Source organism: Neoarius graeffei, chromosome 5 (genome assembly GCF_027579695.1).
Source record: "Neoarius graeffei isolate fNeoGra1 chromosome 5, fNeoGra1.pri, whole genome shotgun sequence".
In the NCBI taxonomy this organism is placed as follows: Eukaryota; Metazoa; Chordata; class Actinopteri; order Siluriformes; family Ariidae; genus Neoarius; species Neoarius graeffei.
Genome location: NC_083573.1, coordinates 840,885 through 862,872, shown reverse-complemented (window position 1 = coordinate 862,872; position 21,988 = coordinate 840,885).

Below are 21,988 nucleotides of genomic sequence, written 5' to 3'. Positions count from 1 at the left end.
CTTCAGGTTAATTAGTCCATGGGCCAGAGCAGAAGTCGGTACCACCAAAGGTGGCAAAATCTACCAATGATTTTTGTAATCCTCTGTCTGAGGGATGTGTTTTGGTATGATAACCTTTTCCAAGTGGTAGCTTTGTTGTATTTTTCAAGCTTCTATACCCACACCCAGTACAGTTCGCCATACATGCCTATGTGTAGTTATAGGTGTGTGGGATGATGGGATATGGCTTAATCTGTTATATCATATGTACACACCATAGGCATTTAGAAAATATAAGGATTAGATGGATAATTTGGCTTTCTATGAATTGCATAGGCCAAAATGTATCAGTCCTACACTTTTTGGCCTATATAATATAGGATTAGATTGAGGCAAATCCAAACTCTTGCTATTTCACATCTATAGAGTATAGGCTTTCAGAATATATTCTGGGTTAGATGGCTAAATACACATAACATAGCTATTTTAGACCCATAAATAATAGTTGTCCATTGAAAACCAATGCATTTCAATGTAATGCAACATGCATTACAGAACTAATGTATAGTGGAATGGAGGAAGGTGATGTCTCAATGCACATATCACATCTAAATATACCATACTTTACTCTAAACTGTTTTCCTTAATGATACCAGAACTGTAATATTCGGACATTAAATGATATAAAAGACAACACATGCAGATTCTGCATAACTGTATTAAATTCAATTTTTCCAATTTGCCTGGAGATTTTTGTCTGAACATTCTACAGTACAACCATAAACTGACAACTTTAGAATGTGTGAATGAAGAATATTGCCCCAGGACACAATGCTGTGCAGTGGAGAAAACTTAAGTAATGCTGACAGCAAAACAGCCTTGATAAAATTCATCGTGGACCAGTGGAAACAAACAGAGAATCGAGCAAAGCTTCGGAGCAAACAATTAATTGCAACTTGTGGAGAGACATGCTATTGTCTGAGCGAAGAAGCCTGGAATATTGTGGAAGAACTGAGATGTTCTCATGAGGAGTCAGACACCCGTATGCTCCTTCACGCAAATCATGCCAGCCAAAATGGCTATCAAACCTTACTTATTGCAAGTGAGGATACAGATGTCATGATCCTTTGCCTTGGGTGCTGTAAGAGGATAGATGCTCTCCTCTATCAGAAGATGGGCACTCAGAATCGAACACGGTACATAAATATCAGCAACCTTGCTCAGTGCCTTGGAGATGATCTGAGTGATGCTCTCATAGGGATGCATGCCTTTACAGGTTGTGATAGCACAAGTGCTTTTGCAGGTTTAGGAAAACTCAGAGCTTTGAAGCTTGTCAAAGGAAGCAGGACATTCCAAGAGTCATTCAAATCATTGGGAACATCCTGGGATGTAACAGAGGAATTATACAGCAACATGGAGTCATTTGTCTGCCGGATGTATGCACCATCATCAAGCATATGTGACATCAATGATATGCGTGACATGCTATTCTGTGCAAAAAGAGGTCAAGTAGACTCCAGTTCACTCCCCCCTTGCAGGGACTGCTTAAAGCTGCATATACAGCGTGCCAATTATCAGGCCGCAGTCTGGAGGCACTGTCTGGAAGGACAGCCCGACATACCTGAACCAAAAGGACATGGATGGACAACCAATGACGAACGTACAAATACAAACCATGAACTAGAATTCACAATTTTGCTATATTTATTATATAAAACAGTAATTGTCAAAATGTTACTTATTTTACAGGAATGCTGATGGTAGACTGGATGCAGGGACTGCCAGCCCCATTGGCTGTCCTGGAACTTTTGGCCTGCCAATGTGTACGGACCTGCAAACTTCCTGACTGTTCCTGTCTTTCAAACAAACTAAAATGCACAGAATTCTGTAGGTTACAAACTTGCAGCAATCAGGTGGAAGAAGTGGAGGAGGAGGAGAACATACATGGCAGTCTGGAATATGATGATAGTGACGAAGATTAAAAAGCTTGCAATGAACAAATAGGTTTGTGAACAGTAGAGGTTTAGTTGCGATTTTACTGTTGTGTGTTATGTTCTGCTGAAATAAAGTGGCACCATTTCCATTCTTTCATTGAAAAGTTATTGTCATTGAATGCTAACTTATGTGAGTGAGATAACACTTGTAATATTCTTCTTTTGCAAATACCCCTCTGATAGACACCTCTTGACCTAGACCTTTTGCCTGAGTCCTTATTAATATGCTCATCAAACATTTGATCACATTCATCTATAAATACCACTGAAGCAAAGTTGAGTCATTTTTGCAGCCTGGTCACTATGAAAGTCAAATATGCCTATTCGCCATTTAATCTATATATTTTCTGAAAGCCTAGACTCTATAGATGTCAAAAAACATGACTTTGGACTTGATGCATCCTTTTCCATCATTAGTTATATAATGTACTTTGCATTACATTGAAATGCATTGATTTTCAATAGACAGCTATGGGTTTCGGGTCTAAAATAACTGTGTAATGTGTATTAAGCTATCTCAGCCATATATTTTCTAAAGGTCTATAGACTATATACTCTGGATGTGATATAATGTGTATTGAGACACCTCCCAACATCCTACATTCCTCTATACCTTAGTTCTGTAATGTACTTTGCGTTACATTGAAATACATTGGACAGCTAGGAGTTTCGGGCCTAAAATAGCAGTGTAGGTATCATACCGCCATCTTGTGTCAGAACTACAATTCCCAGTCCACTTCCGTGTGACCTACGTCACGCGTGGGCGGGATCATCTACGTCATCATACAAGGAAACATAAAACAATGGGACAACGCTTCCATCTTTGTCTCTCACGTCTGGCTTCCGATGGATCTGGATGTATAAAGAGGCGCGCTCTCCACCCCAAAAAGACGTCTTCTTTCTTGCAAGATCCATCACTCAGCGCGATTTTCCTTCTTACCCTTGGCAAAGGTAAACTCTAGAGTCGCGCGATCTTTAAACTCAACCTGAGTTACAACCGGTTTACTTGCATTAGAAGTGACGTCACGACTGCAGCCCAGGCAGTTAAAAGTTAAGAAGCGATTGAATCCTTTTTAACTCAAAGCGCTGTGCATCTTATTCTGATCAGAGACTTTTCCTCACGAACGCTGAGATTCGGACCAAGAACCCTCTGCTTTTCACGGGAACCACCCAAGTGCTCCGCTGGACCCGGAAGTTTTCTCCGCCTCCATCACGAGCGGCTCACGTGCTCCCACGGCGAGGCCCGAGACTACACCGGCGAATAGTTCTTCATATCTTGCTAAAGGCAGGATTAAGTAAGATTTTGGCATTTGGGCATAATTAGGATAGTCTTAGGAATTTGCTTTTATTTGAAATAGTGTGAATTTAAACCCAGGTTTATTGTTACACTGTTGAACACGCAGCGTGTTGATTTATTTTGGTTCTATGTTCTCTCAATTGTTTAATAGATAGGCTGCGCATGCTTCTCTCTTTTATTCTTTACTACTAACATATAGTTCTCATTATTATACATCTTGATGTCATTAAGATTTCAGTGGATTCAGTATGGTTATGAGCTAGTGGGTTAGCTACAGCTTCGCTTTTGTCTGCTTAGCAACACAAAGCTAATCAAGGCCTACCATGTGCTCAGCAAGCCATCAGGCCTAACAAACACACTTTAGCTAGGCTATAGGGCCTTTCACAAACACATACTAGCAACACAAGGCTAATCTAGGCCTCCACCACGTGTAGTTAGCTACACGAGGCTAAACACAGAGCTAATCCTTTGTTCTGTTTAGATAACGTTCTTTTGTTTAGCTACCAACAAGCTAGGCCTCCACCACGTGTAGTTAGCTACACGAGGCTAAACACATGGTCAAGTCCTTCACACTCCCTCTCTCTCTCTCTCTCTCTCTCACACACACACACACACACACACACTTCACTGCTTGTATATATTGATTTATCTTTTTATCTTTGTATAATAAATTCATTTATTAAACAAACTGTGTTTATTTGTGTGAACAACATCTGAAGTCCCCAATTTTCTCAAAGAATTCAAAAAGGGTGCAAATGTTATATAATATGGTAAGTGATCTTAATAATTTGGAAATGTACCATAATTTAGCTGTTTGGTAATTTATTATTAAGCACCAGGATTAATGGTATGATTCACTAAATGATTCCCTAAATGATTCATTGAACAATTCCCTAAATGATTCACTAAATGATTCATTGAACGATTCACTTCAAATGAGAGTGATTCTATGGTATGATTCAATTCAAACGAGTCAAATTAAATGATTCAATGGGATTGATTCATTTTAATTATTGACCTTCAAAATTTAATGAGACTGATTTAACGAGATTGATCACTTAATATCAATAATTAACTGATTGCACCCACAGTTAAAATGGTGCCCCGTGTGAGGCGATTGGTTTGTTGACTTCTGGATTATTGTTCAACAACAAATAAACTATCAGTTTAATTCAGCAACTGCTAAGGTATATCCCCAGGTGTGTTAAAACGGATAACAGTAGTGTGATAACCATATCACCAATACTCATAACCTATTCAACTTAGGATAAGAGAGCATTTCCAAATAAACCTTCATAATTAATTACATAGTTAATTAATAATGATTAAATTAATAATTAACTTGATTAATTATCTAACATCCAGCCTAAGTAAAATGGCATCCCCTCATGTCTCAAAAATGGAAGACAACGCTCAAGACGTGTCTCTCCTTGAGGTCATTGCAGACCTCATTCACTGCTCTGCCTCCGAAAAGGCAAACATTAAGTACATGAGTGAGAGTGAATGCCAAAACAACCTAGACAATTCAAACAAACATATGAGAGATCCAAAAAGAACAACTATTAGTGTCCAAGTGGCACTAGGTAAGCTATTCCTATCATACTTCCAAAATGCTGATTCAGAAATCAGATGCCTTCGCGGAGAGGTTGAAAGGCTGACCACCAGCAACGCCAAGCTGACAGCCGATCATAATGATTTACATAGGGAGTGTGAGCTCTTGAAGACCTCCCTTGATAATTGCACCAAACGGCTAGAGAAAGCCGAAATGGTTGCTAAGAGGGCTGCCCAGGAGCAGACCCCCCAAGAGCAGCGCGAGGGGCGTGAAAGACCCCCAACAATGCGCCAAAGCTCAGAGCGGGAAGAGGCGTCCGAACCGGACACCGTAAATGATCTGGTCAAGGACCAGACATCCCGCCAAACTCCATCAACTCGCTACACGACTCCGTCGTCGTCTAGCCAGGATGGAGCCGCCCTGCGCTCATCCCGAGCCCAGGCCCGTAGCACACCTAGGTCAGTGCGCTTCAGTCTCCCTGATCCATCTCCAGACGAATCAGACCACGCATCTCGTGCGAAGCGGGAGCGATTCCAGAGTAGCTCAGACAGTGAGTACTCAGAAGAGCCAAGAAGGTCGCACAAGGACGTGCACCAAACCCTTCGTTTACGGCAAATTGACCTACTTGCCAAAGATGTCGAACAATTCGATCCCGACAATCAAAGAACTAATGTAAATAACTATTTACGAGAAATTGACCGATGCCTGATGGACCTGCCGAACGCCACGACACGTGAAAAACTTAGACTAATCTGGAAGACCTCCAATAGTAGCGTTCGTGCCTTTTTAGAGACACTACCCCCAAACATTCGCGATAGTTATTCGAAACTTCGCAATTACATGAGGGAAGAATATGCGCCATACACGGACGAAACCTCCGCGATATTGTGTGCATTACAAGTCAAACAAAAACGGTCTGAGGCGCCTCGTGAATATTACAGACGGCTACGTACTGCCTATTTCCAAGGTAGTAGTGCACCAGGGTTGGAAGAAGATAGAGGTTTCATATCTCTCTTCTTGCATAACCTCCACCCAAGCGTGCGGACCCATGTCACACTGACGTGTCGACAAGGTCGCTATTCGATGAGGGAAATTAGGCGACTAGCCCAAATGACCTGGGAGACCATTGTCAAAACCGCAAACGGAAATGATGATGAACCCAGAGTCCTTAGTCTCCAGGGTGAGGACAAGCCCCCGCTAACCTTAGGAGGTGAAGCACCGAAAGGGGGACCCACCTGGAAAAATTCCGGTCCAGCCCGATCCTTGCCGAGCCATCACAAGGGTGAGTGGAAAAATCGACAAGGTAAGGCCAGGAGGGACCAAGGGCGAGTCCACAGTGACGATGGCAATCGCCCATCACATGAAAAGGGTCATAGGGAACAAAACGGTTGGCAGCAAAACCGTCATCCCCGCTCTGACCAGAAACGGCAGAAGCGTTCCGACCGTAGCTCTAAACGCAAGGGTAGAGACGACCAACACAGTGACTCAGACCAACCTGGTGAGTTCCACTCAGAGCTGGACTCTTTAAAAGCCCAGTTGGCTGAGATTAAAGAACTGTTACAGGAGACGTCAGACCCCTCAACAGATAAAACAAAAGAGCCCAAGAAAAATGGCAAAAGGCCATTCACTGGCATGACTAGGCCAGGAACCACGGGTATATCTCGTGAAAGGGGGAGGAGATCCCTCTGAAACAGCAGGCGAGGGTCAGGATGTAGGGCCCCCCCTGGTGGCGAAGGCAAACACACAAAACGCACTTCATGTGCGCTAAAGTCTTCACCATCATCTCTCAGACACACGGCTCTCACAAGGTGACCCAATCCCAACCAAGCCCTGCGACATAAACTTAGTCAACTTCACACAAAACAAAACCCCACAGTCGTTGAATCCCACAAAATATGCACAAACCCGTTGCAACGAGATCAGTGCGAACACCGATCAACCGAGCGCCACGCGAGATCAAATTTCTGAAGAACTTCAGTTCATGTCTTTGCACACCGAGTCCGGTGTCGAAACACCTGACATCGCGACTCCCCCTAGTGGCAAAAATCTCCCTCTATCCATCGACACAGACACCCATTTCACCGCTGGTGTAATGGCTGCGCTGTGGAACATGTTAGGCGTCAAGGCGAAATTCCATATCGCGTACCACCCTCAATTCTCTGGTCAGGCTGAACGAGCCATTCAAACCATTGTGAGCATGCTGCAAAAGTATATCACAAACCATGGTAAAATTTGTGATGTGAAACTTCCCTTGGTGCTAAGGGCCATTCGGTCCACCCCTCATTGCGCCACTGAAGTCACACCCTTTGGGATGATGACTGGGCGAGAGTCGGTTCTTCCCCCGCATCTCCTATACAAACCAGAGGCCATGAGCGTCGCGATTGCATACACTGCACATCAACATGTCGCCGACCTACAACGCCACCTACAGTCAATCTTTACAGGTGCCCAAAAGAATCTCGATTCGAGAGTAGAAGGACACAAAGCCTACTACGCCCGAATCTCAGAGAAGTTCCTACCACCCTGGTCGAGACCTTTCGATCGTGGGAAAACCGTTCCCCGTCGCGTATCACATTAGGATATCTAGGCCTAATCAAATGCTTTCATATCGATTTCCATGATAATCGAATCAAACCTTTTGAACAGTCCTCACTCCAAAAGGGGGTGGACGACAGCTAGGCCCATCCTGTCCACTTAGCTTGTACGCATCACTCAACCATAAGCGTACACTAACATTCCCGGTCAGACTTCACCAACACAAAGAAGTAACCCTTCAGTATAACATGGTAGATAAAATACTAAAATCCGCTATTATTACTAGTGTGTAGTCATCGCAAATACACCTGGCATATAGTCTTGGCAGTGCTATCCTCATTTTTGTGAATCCACAAACTTAGAGATGTGCACCCCCACTAAAGACATCCACTGGGTCTGCCCAGGCAACCCATACATAACACTACACACCTAGCTAGATAAGATGGTCTGTGTCCCCGACAGCTAGCCGCAGTAGCGCACGCTTTCTAGCCAGACCCCCCCACTGCTATCACCTTCCCAGAAGATTAGGTTTGCCAACCCAAACACTAATACTTCTTTCCTTCCTTCATTTCTTCTCTTTTCTTGTTTTTTTATGCCTAAGAAATTGAACACTACATGTTTCATGTTCCATGTTTAATTTTTTTGATGTGGTTTTGATCTAGTTAGTTAGATAGTGATTATATGCCCAAAATGCCCATAGTGATTATATTATGCCCAAAATGCCTCTGTCTCCAACTGTCTTACTGGAACTCACAAGTTTACAGTCTTCACAGGACACCATGGACTGCACAGGACAAGTCTACCTCAAGGACTATGGACACGGCGATGATACGATACGGTGCTCTCAGTGCTACGACTCCGTCATACCCCTGAGACCAAAAGGGGGACTGTAGGTATCATACCGCCATCTTGTGTCAGAACTACAATTCCCAGTCCACTTCCGTGTGACCTACGTCACGCGTGGGCGGGATCATCTACGTCATCATACAAGGAAACATAAAACAATGGGACAACGCTTCCATCTTTGTCTCTCACGTCTGGCTTCCGATGGATCTGGATGTATAAAGAGGCGCGCTCTCCACCCCAAAAAGACGTCTTCTTTCTTGCAAGATCCATCACTCAGCGCGATTTTCCTTCTTACCCTTGGCAAAGGTAAACTCTAGAGTCGCGCGATCTTTAAACTCAACCTGAGTTACAACCGGTTTACTTGCATTAGAAGTGACGTCACGACTGCAGCCCAGGCAGTTAAAAGTTAAGAAGCGATTGAATCCTTTTTAACTCAAAGCGCTGTGCATCTTATTCTGATCAGAGACTTTTCCTCACGAACGCTGAGATTCGGACCAAGAACCCTCTGCTTTTCACGGGAACCACCCAAGTGCTCCGCTGGACCCGGAAGTTTTCTCCGCCTCCATCACGAGCGGCTCACGTGCTCCCACGGCGAGGCCCGAGACTACACCGGCGAATAGTTCTTCATATCTTGCTAAAGGCAGGATTAAGTAAGATTTTGGCATTTGGGCATAATTAGGATAGTCTTAGGAATTTGCTTTTATTTGAAATAGTGTGAATTTAAACCCAGGTTTATTGTTACACTGTTGAACACGCAGCGTGTTGATTTATTTTGGTTCTATGTTCTCTCAATTGTTTAATAGATAGGCTGCGCATGCTTCTCTCTTTTATTCTTTACTACTAACATATAGTTCTCATTATTATACATCTTGATGTCATTAAGATTTCAGTGGATTCAGTATGGTTATGAGCTAGTGGGTTAGCTACAGCTTCGCTTTTGTCTGCTTAGCAACACAAAGCTAATCAAGGCCTACCATGTGCTCAGCAAGCCATCAGGCCTAACAAACACACTTTAGCTAGGCTATAGGGCCTTTCACAAACACATACTAGCAACACAAGGCTAATCTAGGCCTCCACCACGTGTAGTTAGCTACACGAGGCTAAACACAGAGCTAATCCTTTGTTCTGTTTAGATAACGTTCTTTTGTTTAGCTACCAACAAGCTAGGCCTCCACCACGTGTAGTTAGCTACACGAGGCTAAACACATGGTCAAGTCCTTCACACTCCCTCTCTCTCTCTCTCTCTCTCTCACACACACACACACACACACACACTTCACTGCTTGTATATATTGATTTATCTTTTTATCTTTGTATAATAAATTCATTTATTAAACAAACTGTGTTTATTTGTGTGAACAACATCTGAAGTCCCCAATTTTCTCAAAGAATTCAAAAAGGGTGCAAATGTTATATAATATGGTAAGTGATCTTAATAATTTGGAAATGTACCATAATTTAGCTGTTTGGTAATTTATTATTAAGCACCAGGATTAATGGTATGATTCACTAAATGATTCCCTAAATGATTCATTGAACAATTCCCTAAATGATTCACTAAATGATTCATTGAACGATTCACTTCAAATGAGAGTGATTCTATGGTATGATTCAATTCAAACGAGTCAAATTAAATGATTCAATGGGATTGATTCATTTTAATTATTGACCTTCAAAATTTAATGAGACTGATTTAACGAGATTGATCACTTAATATCAATAATTAACTGATTGCACCCACAGCAGTGTAATGTATATTAACCTATCTAACCCATATATTTTCTGAAAGCCCATAATCTCCAGATGTGCTATAGCAATAGTTTGGATTTGACCCACCCTTCTTCAGTCTTCTGCCTCAATCTAACCCTATATTATATTGGTGAAAAAGTGTACGACGGATACATTGTGGCCTCTGAAATTCATGGGAAGCTAAATTATCCATCCAAACTGTATATTTTCTAAATGTCTATGGTGTCTACATGTGATATAACATTGATAAACACATATTCCATCCTCCCACACACTTGCATACACCTATACCTACGCATAGGCATGTATTGCGAACTGTACTGGGTATGGTTATAAAAGCCAGTAAAAATATAAGAAAGCTACCACTTAGAGAGGGTTATCATACCAAATAATGTCCCTCAGGGATGGAGGATTACAAAAATCATTGGTAGATTTTGCCACCTCAGGTGGTACCGATATGTGATCTTTTGGGTCCTGGCCCATGGACTAAATGTCCCTTTTCTAATTTTTTTGGTATTTTCCAGGTCAATATTGAATGATTTGAGATTTTTTTTCCCTTTTAGGGTCAAATGCTTGAGCTATTTGGGTTATTTTTATGTCAAGTTTATTTGTATGGTGATTTTAACAATAGACATTGTCGCTACGCAGCTTTACAGAATTTGACTTGAAACAGGAGCTGATTTGTTGGTCCTTTTGTGCAGTAACTTGCATCCAAAGGTATTTTAAGATTGCTTTATTGTCAATTCAGTGCACTGTCTTACAAAACGGTGCTCAGATATGCAGAAGGTTCAAGATTTACCAACTTGAGATGTAGTGCCGTAGGGGCTGAGAAATGTACAGGCACTTCACATAATGGACTTGAGGAAAGTGAACCAGCACTTGTGAGGGATAATCGATAAGTATAAATATTGCACAAGATGTGAGAGTTCAGTGTGGTGATGGATTTGGAATAGAAGCTGTTCTTGCATCAAAACATTTACACTTGTGTAGTTTTACTCAAGTTGATATTTTATGCCATTTCCAGTCCCTTTTTAATCCTGAGAATTAAATGTCCTGTTCTTGTGACTACCCGTAAACTGATGGACCGTCTGGATTTAAAATCAGTTTGGGTTGAAAAATTCCCCAGTTGAGGGACAGATCTCCAGTCTGGATGGGTCTGCAAGTGGAATTCAGTTTCTGATGAAATCTGCCGTTAATAAAGAGCTCAGCTGTGTTTGAACCCATCAGTGGTGCTGAAAGAGGCTGATGTTCCTCCTCATGATCAACTGAGTCCTGGCGGGAATTATTTGGGAATCGAACCCTGTGTGTGGGCGTGTCCCGCCGCTTCCGGTCTGCACTCCTTTGAGGCAGGACAGAGCAGAAAACTGAGAAATCCTCTCATTAATGCTCATTAAAAAGAGAGTCTCTTCCAGTAAAAGCTCATGAGATGGATTGATGTATCAGGCATTGTGGGTGTGGTCATGGGTGGGGCTTATCCACAGGCTCACCTGGGGGTCCAAATTGATTTTGAAACTAAATATTTCTGATTTCAGTCCAGTGACAGGAATATGATGTTTCACAGCTCACCTGAAACAGGTGCTGGGGTTTGTCTGAGAGATCTTCATCCGGATTCAACTCCACCAGTTTCATCCAAACGCCTGCGGTCGGGTCACGTGGTCTCACTCCGACGATATGAGTCGCTGAAGTTCAGCACAAAAGAAATGTGTGCAAAGTTTGACATGAAGCAATTCTTTTTTCAGAAATAACTTGAAGATGGAAACTGCTTCTAAAGATTTCAAAAAAAGCTTTCTGAACAAAATGTTTGAACACATGGTGGAAAAAAAAGCACTGAGGTTTTTACACTTCATCTTGAAGAACATCATCGTCCACACTGTACAGGTTTGATCATCACAGTGTTGATTCTCAGATATGAGCTTGTTGTCAGGTTACAGCCACGATGAATAGTATTTGTTCCTCTGTGTTTCCTTTGGAGCATTCACTGAGGATTAGTGTCCAGGGAAATCCAATGTCCTGCACTGTGGTGGTGATGATGATGATAAATACGGGTCTGATGGACAGAAATCAGAAGCATTTTGTGGCCCTCTGATGACATGAGACCCTCTTTCTCCTGTCACATGAAGCAGATCGTCAGGTGTCACCAGCTGTTCCAACATCTGTTCCAGTGTGAAGATGCAGAAGGGCGAGCTGATGAGATTTATCCAGAGAAAATGTCTGCTCCACATGGATCAACCTGAGCAAAGCTGTTTCTTCTGGCTGATTATGGAACGCTTCTGTAATCAAAATGGAGTCAGTGCTGGACTCTTGCCTGCGTTACCTTCTGGCTCTTCCCTTTTAGTCATGCTGTCATAGTTAGCTCCCTGCAGTTTGTCATCAGATCATTCCATGATGGCTCACATTGTGGAAAATGACTCCATGTCAGTGAAGTGATCCCTTTCCTATCACTAATGGTGTGAAACAATGCTGCATCTTGGCACCTACACTCTTCAGCCTTATGTTTGCCACCATGCTGTTCACAGTGCTCTCCTCGACAGATGCAGGGATCACTGTCCGCTACAGATGTGATGGTCACTTCTTCAATCTGAGGTGCCTAAAAGTAAAAACCAAAGTGCTTGAGGCCCTAGTGAGGGATTTCCTATTTGCAGATTACTGTGCCCTTGCTGCACTAAATGAGCAAGATCTGCAGGAACTCGCCGACCACCTGTCAACAGCAACCAAAGCCTTTGGCTTGACCATCAGTCTGCAGAAAACAGAAGGAATGCTTCAGCCTGAACCCTGTCTCTCCCCCCCAAAAAAACTCTGTCACAATCAATGGAACAAAGCTGAACGCGTTGTGGAAAGTTTCACCTACTTGGGAAGTACCTTGACCGCAACCTGAAGTATGGACAAAGAACTCTCGAACAGGCTTACTAAGGCAAGTGCTTCGATTGGAAGGCTTCAGACATGAGTGGGGGGGAATGTGGCATCAAACTACACACCAAACTGGCAGTCTACAGGGCAGTAGTCATCGCTACCCTCCTCTACAGTTGCGAGATGTTGACACTGTACAGAAAACAGCTAAAAACTCTCGATCAGTTTCACCTCTGCTGCCTGCATAAGATTATGGGCATCTCTTGGGAGAACAGAGTTTCCGACACAGAAGTTCTTCGCCAGGCAAATATGCCTGGCATCGAGGCATTCATGAAGAAAGCTCAACTTAGATGGGTTGGACATGTAGTCCGAATGGATGACACACGACTTCCAAAGATTGTCTTCTTCTCAGAGCTTGCTTCTGGTGCAAGGAATATCAGACGACCACTCAAACGATTCAAAGACTGTCTAAAAATATCCCTAGGAGTCTGCGGTATCCCCCTACATGAGTGGGAGGCCACTGCCACCGACCACAGTGCCTGGTGTCTTGCCGTCCACAAGGGAGTGCAGGCCTTTGAGGAGAAACGTCTGCAAGATTTGGACCAGAAGCAACAGGCCCGCAAGCAGAGAAGACCTGACCCAGCTTCTTCTGTAGCATGCCCACACTGCGGCTGCATCTGCACATCAGACTTTGGGCTGCATTCACACTTAAAGAAACACTGATGTCCTCATCGAAAACAATGGACTTCCAAGAGAGAAGAGACATAGTTAGTTTTGCCAGAGTCCCTGCTTGCACTCAGCACAAAATGTATACTGTTCTTACTCATCAGGTGACATTGGGCATATCTAACAACCTGTATCATGTACCCGCCCCAGTTTGTCCCTCTGAGTTACATATCAATCCTGAGATTGAGATGCTGACCTCTTCTGTTCCTTGGACCTGCCTGATCCATCCTGATGCCCTACGTCTGGCTGGAGTTTCATCACATCGCTCCTGTGGAGGACGGCCCTATATGGACAGTTGAACATCGCATTTGGAAGATGCTCTGGACAGTTACAGTAATGCTTTTATGTCTGAGGACTACAGTTGTCATGAACAGTTTTGCACTCAAGTTTCCATCAATGAACAGTTGAGAACTTAAACAAAACTGACTTCATGTTAAAAATGTTACAATCACACTATCTGTTGTCACCCAAATGAGGATGGGTTCCCTTCTGAGTCTGGTTCCTCTCGAGGTTTCTTCCTCATGTCGTCTGAGGGAGTTTTTCCTTGCCACTGTTGCGACAGGCTTCATCGTTGGGGATAGACTCGGGATAAAATTAGCTCATGTTTAAAGTCATTCAAATTCTGGAAAGCTGCTTTGCGACAATGTCGACTGTTAAAAGTGTGATAAAAACAAACTTGACTCTTGTGTTGATTGGTTGAACTTGTGAGAGTGGGTGGTGCATGAACTCACACGGGTGCAGTCACATGGGCTTTTGATTGGTTAATTAATTATCTTAATATCAGGTCACAGAGAAGATTATGACAGCAGAGCCCGAAACTTTATTGCCCTGATCAAGGAATTTACTGTAAATCCTGACCACAGAGCTGGGAGAAGGTCAGTAGTTCGACCACAGAGCTGGGAGAAGGTCAGTAGTTCGACCACAGAGCTGGGAGAAGGTCAGTAGTTTGACCACAGAGCTGGGAGAAGGTCAGGAGCTAGTTTTGTTCTTTCAAGCAGCTGTACTGTGGTTTTAGTTCCATGGGCAGGGAAGCTGTCTGTCTGAATTACTGCTGTAAACCTCCATGTTGTGGATGTGACATGAACAGGAGAATCAGCTCCACCAGTTTAATGAAAACTCCTGACCGGAAGTTGGAACATTTCCTCGGGTTTCCACCAAGTTTCTCTTTCTGAGGCAGTGAGGGACTAGGGACTGTCGCTGAAGCGCAGTAAAAAAAAAAGAAAGAAAAGCATGAAAAGTTTGACATTTGGTTCCAACTGATTGCAGTCTTCCTAAAAACCCCTAGAGAAGCTTCTGACTGAGAAACTAGTTGAAGTTCTCAGCTGGAAAGAATTACAACACATCATTAAATCCAAAACCATCTACAGTGCCTTGAAAAAGTATTCATACCCCTTGAAATTTTTCACATTTTTCCACCTTACAACCACGAACTCAAAAGTTTTTATTGAGATTTTATGTAGCACATAATTGTGAAGTGAAACAAAAATGATAAATGGTCTCCAAAATTTTAAACAAATAAAAAGCTGAAAAATGTGGTGTGCATTAGTATTCAGCCCCCCTGCATCAATACTTTGTAGAGCCACCTTTTGCTGCAATTACAGCTGCAAGTCTTTTGTGGTATGTCTCTAACAGCTTTGCACATCTAGACACTGAAATTTTTGCCCATTCTTCTTTGCAAAATAGCTCAAGCTCAGCCAGATCGGATGGAGAGCGTCTCATCTCATCTCTAGCCGCTTTATCCTGTTCTACAGGGTCGCAGGCAAGCTGGATCCTATCCCAGCTGACTACGGGTGAAAGGCGGGGTTCACCCTGGACAAGTCGCCAGGTCATCACAGGGCTGACACATAGACACAGACAACCATTCACACTCACATTCACACCTACGCTCAATTTAGAGTCACCAGTTAACCTAACCTGCATGTCTTTGGACTGTGGGGGAAACCAGAGCACCCGGAGGAAACCCACGCGGAGAACATGCAAACTCCACACAGAAAGGCCCTCGCCGGCCATGGGGCTCGAACCCGGACCTTCTTGCTGTGAACAGCAATTTTCAAGTCTTGCCACAGATGCTCAATGGGATTTAGGTCTGGACTTTGACCGGGCCATTCTAACACATGAATATTCTTTGATCTAAACCATTCCATTGTAGCTCTGGCTGTATGTTTAGGGTCATTGTCTTGCTGGAAGGTGAATCTCCTTCCCAGTCTCAAGTCTTTTGCAGCCTCCAACAGGTTTTCTTCCAGGATTGCCCTGTATTTAGCTCCATCCATCTTCCCATCAACTCTGACCAGCTTCCCTGTCCCTGCTGAAGAAAAGCATCCCCATAGCATGATGCTGCCACCACCATGTTTCACAGTGGGGATGGTGTGTGCAGGGTGATGAGCAGTGGTAGTTTTCCGCCACACATAGCGCTTTGCATTTAGGCCAAAAAGTTCAACTTTGGTCTCATCTAACCAAAGCACCTTCTTCCACATGTTTGCTGTGTCCCCTACATGGTTTCTTATGCCTGTCTTTCAACAATGGCTTTCTTCTTGCCACTCTTCCAAAAAAGCCAGATTTGTGGAGTGTACGACTTATAGTTGTCCTGTGCACAGATTCTCCCACCTGAGCTGTGGATTTCTGCAGCTCCTCCAGAGTGATCATGGGCCTCTCGGCTGCTTCTCTGACCAGTGCTCTCCTTGCTCGCTCTGTTAGTTTAGGTGGACGGCCATGTCTTGGTAGGTTTGCAGTTGTGCTGTACTTTTTCCATTTTTGAATGATGGATTGAACAGTGCTTCTTGAGATGTTCAGAGCTTGGGATATTTTTTTATAACCTAACCCTGCTTTAAACTTCTCCAGAACTTTATCCCTGACCTGTCTGGTGAGTTCTTTGGTCTTCATGATGCTGTTTGTTCTTCAGTGTTCTCTAACAAACCACTGAGGCCTTCACAGAACAAGTGTATTTATGCTGAGAGTAAATTACACACAGTAGGACTCTATTAACTAATTAGATGACTTCTGAAGGCAATTGATTGCATTGGATTGTATTTAGAGGTACCAGAGTACAGGGGGCTGAATACTAATGCACACCACATTTTTCAGCTTTTTATTTGTTTAAAATTTTGAAGACCATTTATCATTTTCATTTCACTTCACAATTATGTGCTACTCTGTGTTGGTTTATCACATAAACTGTCATGTTAATGAAGATCCAAGATGGTGGCATGTGTAATGGCTGCTCAGTGTCTCTCTGGATTAATTCGTTTTTAATGGATTTTACTGCATTTATATATTCTCAATAAGTTGCAGTTGATGTTTTTATTGAAATCTCTTTGCAAGCTTTGAGTGAATTGTGGACTTTTAAGGGATCTAACAACAAATCTACAGAATATTTCTCCTTTGAATCACCCTGAAGCTAATTAGCTTCAGGCTGCCCCATCATACTGGGACCTGAGCTGGAAGGCCTACCCCTGTTACATTCTCTTGGAGCTGAGTTAACCAGCTTGAGGCCTGCTACATCATCCTGGAGCCGAGCTAACCAGCTCGAGGCCTGCTACATCATCCTGGAGCCGAGCTAACCAGCTTGAGGCCTGCTACATCACTCTGGTACCTGGGCTGGAAACTGCACCTGCTACATCACCCCAGAGCTGAGCTAGCCAGCCTGAGGCCTGCAACATCATCCTGGAGCCGAGCTAACCAGATGGAGGCCTGCTATATTACCCTGGAACCTGGGCTGGAGCTTGTGCCTATTACATTCTCGTGGAGCTGAGCTACTGTAACTAGCTTGAGGCCTGCTACATTACCCTGGAGTTGAGCCAACTAGCTTAGGCCTGTTACATTACCCTGGAGTTGAGCTAACCAGCTTGAGGCCTGCTACATCTTCCTAGAGCTGAGCTAACCAGCTTAGGGCTGTTACATCATCCTGAAGCCGAACTAACCAACCTGAGGCCTGCTACATTACCCTGAAGCTGAGCTAACCAGCTTTGGCCTGCTACAGTCTCATGGAGTACCTGTAAGAACCTTTTACTTTTTAAGGGCTTGTTTTTTTTTCTGCTGATGAACACAAAGTGAGTTACAATGGCATTTCTCATTACTTTAATAAGTTTGTTGGTAGCCTGTGACATAAGACCAAATAATGTTGGTTTGCTGAGAACCCATAGCAATGTTTTTCGTTTGGGAATCAGTTATTACAGTGGCATCGTTTTTAATGCTGTTCCTGGGCAACCACAGACTCGCTCGGTATGGGCTTTAACCTCCTGGTCAGATGTATCGAAGTTATTACACAAACTCCAAAGTGTTTTTTCTTTATATGATCTCACACTCTCGCCCAGTGAAAATAGTTGCCTGGCCCCGACATACAAAAATACTGGTTCAAAATGTACTGTGAAACAAATGGCCCTTTTCCACTACCCTTTTTCAGCTCACTTCAGCCCAACACGGCTCACGTTTCGACTACCTCAGAGCAGCGCGACTGAGCTCACTTCAGCCTTACTCAGCACCCAAATCTCGCACCGTTTTGCAAATGGGGCTGAACTGAGCCAAACCGAGCTGAGTGGGGCTAGGGGCGTGAGGAGCCACTCCCCTGTGCACTGATTGGTGAGGAGGAGTGTCCTCACATGCCCACACACGCCCCGCAAGCACGCTGGGAACCACCATCTGTAAACACCGTAAACCCGGAAGAAGAAGAATTATGACAAATTATGCGCCTCGCCTCGTCTATACGCTCTTGCCAGTATCTGGTGGCGTTGTCGGTGACAACAAGCCACAGCACCAAGACCAGCAACACTAACGACTCCATGTCCTCCATGTTTATTGTTTACTATCCGGGTCGTGAGACTACCGCTTAAAAGGTCACTGATGTCACTGTTTGCGCCGCCTAACGACATCACGTGACGTCCACCCACTTTCGCTAACTCCACCCAATGTGTCCACCCACTTCCAGCCAGCACGGTTCAGCGCGGTTGTAGTCGAAATGCAACCCCAACAGCCCCACTCAGCTCAACTCAGCCCCACTCAGCACCGCACGGCTCAGCCCAACTCAGCCGCGTTGGTAGTGGAAAAGCACCAAAAGATTGATGATTGTTCTACTTTTATTTCCATCTGGAAATGTGCAACCAAACCCTGGACCTGAACTGCAACTCGCCCACACTCCGGCAGATTTTAAATCAATGCCTGGGCTCAAAATTGTTCATCTTAATGTGCGCAGTTTGCTACCTAAAATGGACATAGTCAAAATTTGGGTTAGATCAACAGACGCAGACATTATCATCTCTGAAACGTGGCTGACAAAATCTATTACAAATGGTGATGTCAGCATAAGTGGATACAACATCTATTGTACTGACAGGCCCAAAAAAGGTGGTGGGGTAGCCATCTATGTTAAATCAAGATTTGTTGCTTCAATTGTCTTGTCTGAGTCCATTAGTAAGCAAATGGAGTTTTTGGCCTTAAATGTGGAAATGGCCAAATCCCTCTGTATAACTATTGTTGGATGTTCTAGACCTCCATCCACTTCCAAGGAAGCATTAGCATCCTTACAACAACTTTTGTCCAAGTTAAACTACAATGAGCTTTTAATGGCAGGAGATCTCAACTGGGATTGGTTAAACACAGCCTCTGAAGACTTTAAATCCTTCTGTGACTCTGTAAATTTTAGCCAGTTGATCAACCAACCAACCAACTAGGCCAAATTCTAAATGTCCTGAAAAGTCAACCTTGATCGATTTAATTCTAACAAATGCTCCACATAAATTTTCATCTATGGGTGTTTTCTGCAATGATTTGAGTGACCACTGTGTAGTTGTAGCTTGCAGAGACACAAAAATCCCCAAATGTAAACCTCATATTATTTTCAAGAGAAATTTGAAGAAATTTAATGTACAGGCCTATCATCATGATTTGTCCTTGGTCAAATGGGAACATATAGATTTGTTGCCAGATGTTGAGCTAGATTGGACATTTTTTAAAGATAACTTTGAGAAAACTGTAAATAAGCATGCTCCCAAAAGAGAACTCGGGGTGAAGGGACGAGAAAACCCCTGGTTCTCTCCAGAATTGTCTGATGTCATTCATGAGCGAAATGAGGCACGGGCCAAAGCTAGAAAAAGTGATTCTCCTAGTGATTGGTCCATTTTTAGACAATTGAGAAATAAATGCACTTCTCTCATTAAAAAGGCTAAATCAGAATATTATTTGTCTGTTACAACTGATAATCTTAATAATCCACAGAAATTTTGGAAGGTGATCAAGTCTTTATCTGTGAACAAAAGTCCTCAGACACGTCCTACTTTTGTTTTAAAAGACTCAGCCCCAGTGTATGATAGAACTGAGATCTTAAATTGTTTTAATAAGCACTTTGTGTCATCTGGGTCCTTGTTTGAAGCCACAAGAACTGTTCCCGTGCCTCATTGTACTACAAGCTCTGAAGCATTCTTTGGAGAACCTTTTACATTTGTACCTTTTACCATGCAACAAGTACGTAAGGCTCTTAAAACTTTGAACCACAGTAAACCTCCCGGGCCAGATTTTATAGAGCCTTATTTTGTGAAAATGGCTGCTGATTTTATTGCACAGCCCATCACAACACTTTTTAATTTATCAATTAAAAACAAAGAACTACCTTCAGTTTGGAAGTCAGCCTTTGTTATTCCTCTTTTAAAAGGAGGTGATCCAGCAGTATTAACCAATTACAGGCCAATTTCTAATTTGTGTGTCCTGTCAAAAATCCTTGAATCTCTGGTGTGTGAGCAACTCAAAGACTTTTTATACTCAAACGACCTTCTTTCAAAGTTGCAGTCAGGTTTTAGGAAAAAGCACAGTGCTGTCACTGCTGCCACAAAAGTGATTGACATACTTGTTGCCCTTGATAAAAAAACAGTACTGTGCTGTACTTTTTATTGACCTGTCAAAGGCGTACGACGCTGTGGACCACACAGTTTTAAAGAAAAGGTTCTCCAGTTTTGGTCTTTCAGATCATGTAGTCTCCTGGTTCACAAATTATTTAAGTGATAGGACCCAATGTATCAGATATGAAGATTTGTGTTCAGAATTTGTGAGTGTCCACAAGGGGGTACCACAGGGTTCTATATTAGGTCCCCTCCTATTCATTATGTATATAAATGACGTGGGTCAAAATGTGTCTGATGCAAATATGCATTTTTATGCTGATGACGCAATCATTTACTGCTGTGAGTCATCCCCTACTAATGCTGTTGAATCCCTGCAGAAGGCCTTTAATGTGATCCAGCACACATTTCTGCAGTTAAAATTAGTACTTAACGTGGACAAGACTAAACAAATGTTGTTTTCAACGCCAAGGAAGGGACTGTTAAACATCCCCACAGTATTCACTCTTGAGGGAAATGAAATAGAGGTGGTCCACTCGTATAAATATCTTGGTATCCTGCTTGATGACACCCTGACATTCAAAGCCCACATTGAAGATCTTGTTAAGAAACTTAAACTGAAGCTGGGTTTTTTATTTAGAAATAAATTTTGTTTTTCTTTTGATGTTAAGAAGCGTCTTGTCGCTGCAACCTGTTTATTTTAGACTATGGAGACTTGTTGTACATGAACGCTTCAGCTCAGTGCCTGAGTAAGATTGACTCTGTGTATCATGCTGCCCTGAGGTTCATCACTAATTGTAGGGCCTTGACCCATCACTGCAAACTATATTCCCGAGTCGGATGGCCGTCACTGTCTACCAGGAGGCTGACTCACTGGTATACCTTTATATACAAGGCAATACTTGGACTACTGCCACCCTACATCAGTAACCTAATCACACTGAGGAACCTTGACTCTTATGGCCTGCGCTCCAATGATCATTTGCTGCTCTCTGTCCCATCCGTCCGCACAGAGCAGGGAAAGAGCTTTTGTTTTCTCTGCCCCCACCACCTGGAACAAGCTGCAAAAGGACCCAAAAATAAAAGAACTTATTCCATTGAGCGTTTTTAACTCCAGACTGAGAACACTTGAGACGGCGTCCCTGATTTGTAACTGTTTTAAATTATTTTCTTTTTTTCCTCTTCTTTTAATCAGACTCCTGTAAATTGTAATTTTAATTTTGTAACCTGTGCTGCCTCTTGGCCAGGACGCCCTTGTAAAAGAGATTATTAATCTCAATGGGTCTTCTCTCCTGGTAAAATAAAGGTTAAATTAAAAAAAAAATAAAATCTCAATAAAAAACTTTTAAATTCGTGGTTGTAAGGTGGAAAAATGTGAAAAAGTTCAAGGGGTATGAATACTTTTGCAAGGCACTGTATACAACAGCAAGTAAGACTTCGACAGCTCTCACGAGTTCAACGTATTGAACCTCATGTTTAAAATTAAAATATAATAATAATAAAGTATTTGAAAAATACTCATCAGATACAGCTACTGGATGAGGGTGGCGGAGTGACCACCAGAGGGCGCACTGAGTCTCTGTTTCACCGAAAGGAAGTTTCACTTTAATTCGCAGATCATTTGATTCTTAAACCTTGT